The sequence below is a fragment of the Notamacropus eugenii genome, chromosome 3 (genome assembly GCF_028372415.1).
Source record: "Notamacropus eugenii isolate mMacEug1 chromosome 3, mMacEug1.pri_v2, whole genome shotgun sequence".
Taxonomy (NCBI): Eukaryota; Metazoa; Chordata; class Mammalia; order Diprotodontia; family Macropodidae; genus Notamacropus; species Notamacropus eugenii.
In genome coordinates, this window is record NC_092874.1 from 454,921,101 (window position 1) to 454,924,125 (window position 3,025).

The 3,025-nt window shown below is 38.1% G+C and overlaps 1 protein-coding gene across 1 annotated transcript in view; it reads left to right on the plus strand.

Annotated features, from left to right (window-relative positions):
• The window catches only part of TAFA4 (TAFA chemokine like family member 4), a 192,117-nt gene that overhangs the window by 156,448 nt on the left and 32,644 nt on the right, over positions 1-3,025 (plus strand). The gene's annotated exons all lie outside the window — the stretch shown is intronic.

Consider the following 3,025-nt stretch of genomic DNA (forward strand, 5'->3'; position numbering starts at 1 on the left):
CTGTTTGCTTCAGTTTTCTCATGCATAAAATGAGGATGATAGTAGAACCTTTGTTGTGAGGATAAAGTTATATTTGTAAAGTGCTTTACAAACCTGAAAGTGCTAGATAAATTCTACCTATTATTAATGTTATTATTATTATCCTGAACTCCTCACTCTTCCCTATCCCCATATCTCATCATTTACCAAGTTCTATTGATTCTCCCTAATATAACATCTCTTATAAGGTCCTTTTCTGTCCATTTACAAGTTCATAATCCTAGTTCAGGCTTTTATCAATGCTTCCCTGGACTATTGTAATAATTTCCTTACTTTTCTCTTTTCCCTGTTCTGTCCTCCAAACAGCGAAGAAGTGACATTATTGACAGATCAGACTGTGTTATCCCTTCTATCCCCCTTCCCCATTTGAAAAAGCTCCGAAACTTCCTATTGCACCTAGGTCATTTAAATGGATACCACACAATCTGGTTCCAGGTTACCTTTCCAGACTTTTTCACCTTCTTCCTCATCATTCAATCCAGGTTCCAGCTAAATTACCCTTCTTGTTGTTTCCTCCTTCCTGACAATGGACCATCCTATCACATCTATCTCTAGTTTCCTTCAAATGCCACCTCCAGTTCAGACCTTTCTTGACCATTCTCCAATGTTTTAGTACCCTCCATCATCTTCTAGTTACAAATATCATATCATTTTATCTTGATAACAACCTTGGGAGGTTAATGTTATTCTTGCCCCCATTTTTTTTTACAGATGAAGAAACTGAGGTAGTTAGAGGTTAAGTGACTTGCCCAGGTTCACACAGCCTCTAAGGCTATATTTGAATTCAGATCCTCCTAATTCCAGGTGGAGTCTGTTTACTCTGTCTTCTAGCTGCCATCTAGAGAATGTCCATGGATCTAGTGGAAAGACTTCCGCTATTCAATGATCCCCCTGTGGTGGATTCAGGGGAGGAGCTGGATAAAGGTCATATAAGATGCATATCCATGATAGACTGTAATATGCACAGTTGGAGGTAGCACCCACACTGAGGAGATCAGAGATCTGTTTAATTCTCTCTATTTCCCTTGTTCTTGGGCAAAAATATATAAGGGGATCTTTCCTATAATTCCTCAACATGATACAAAAGACTTGGACTAGTTGGACTAGTTGGTTTCAAGGTCCTTTCCAGACCCACAAGCCTTTGTTATTCTGGTTAGAACAGTTGGTTGCCTGAAGTAAGCTGACCCCAAGAGATAACTATTTGTAGGAGCATTGATTTATTACAACATTACCAAAGAGAAAAATGTGCATAACTACCTTGTAAAAGGTGAGACCCAAGTTCAAATCTTACTACAGATACTTTTTCAATGTGACCTTGGGCAAGTCATTCAACCTTTATCTCCCTCAGTTTCTTCATTTGTAAAGTAGGGATAATAATACTATCCATAACTGTTTTGAGATTCAAATGTAATAATATATGTAAAATGTCTATAAACCTTAAACTATTATATTATGATTATTATTATAACTCATGTTAATATGATTCTATACAAAAAATGGATCTGGACATCTTAGAGAGGGAAAGAATTATCAGGATTATTATTTCCATTTTATGAATGGGGAAACAGCTTTTGGGAGGGTCAGTGATTTGATAAATATTGTCCAGTTAGGAAGTATATTAGGTGGCTTCTAATTCGTCTCCTCATAAAGGGTGTTTTTTCTATAAGCCTCCAGTGTGATAAATATAATTTCCAGTATGAGCAGTTGGTTGATTGGCTCAAGTGATACCTCTTACAGGAAGACTGATTGTCCCAGGTGCTAACCCCTTCCCCCACTCTCCCTCCAAATAATCTTGCATTTACTTTCTATAATTCTCTATGTACTTGGGCATACATATATAGTAATTTCCCTGATAGAATATAAGCCTCTTGAAGGTGGGGATTGTTGGACTTTTGTCTCTGTAGTCTCAGTACCTAGGACAGGGTCTGAGAAATAGTAGGCGCTTAGTGAACGCTTGTTGATTGATCAATTGATTGACTCCAGTCAATTTTCCATTAGGCCACAACCCTGTCAGTTGAAGTTACTAAGTTGGTTTTCTGAATGTGACTATACCTGTTTTTCCAAATAGATGGACTGATTATTCCCAGGCTGTAGATTCATCGAATCTCAGGACACTGAATCTGGAAGGGACCTCAGAGACCACATAGCCCAACCCTTTCATTTTCTTGATGAAGTTGAGAATAGGATGCTCATAGTTGAAATAGAAAGTTCCCTTTGCATTTTCAGATGAGACACATTAATAGCCCATTTGATAACATTTTTCTTCATACTTTAAAAATTAGTGGCCCTTCTGAAAAGCTTTTTGTCTATTATAAGAATTCATTGGAGCATATTTCTCCCATTTTGTGTTACAGGCGCAGAGATAACTCTCCCTTCACTTGCTGACCCTCTTGTGTCATTTAGTAATCTAATTACAGTCTAATGGCCAACAGGGAGGGCATTTCCCGACAGATAATTGAGGAGTTAATTCATCTTGGCCCCTCTACATAGCTAGTCACCATTTGCCAGAAAATGCCTGACCTCTAGGTCAATCTTGCTATTATGAACCTAATCGAGCATTTCCCCCCATTTTTATGCCTGTTGACACAAGCTCTATGTGATTTTTGCTGCCAACAGTTTTTTTTAAATGATGAACTTGGCCTTTACATTTTGCAAATGTATTCAAGTTATTGGTAAGCAGCAGGAAATCAGAGCCACACAATCGCAGGATCTCAGAGGTGGAGGGGATCTCAGGGGTCATTTTGTACAACCTGTACAAATATTCAATGAGTATTCATCCAACCTTTTCTTGAAGCCCTCTAGTAAGGGGCAAAGCCCCTACCTTCCAAGGACATCTCCATTTTAAAGTAGTTTTTCCTGCTATCGAATCTAAATTAGACTCTTAACAACTTGAACTCATTGTTTTCTGGATATTCAGCCCTATGGACCATGCAGAATAAGTCATGTCAACTGATCATCATATTGTGCACAATGAATAACCCTGAAA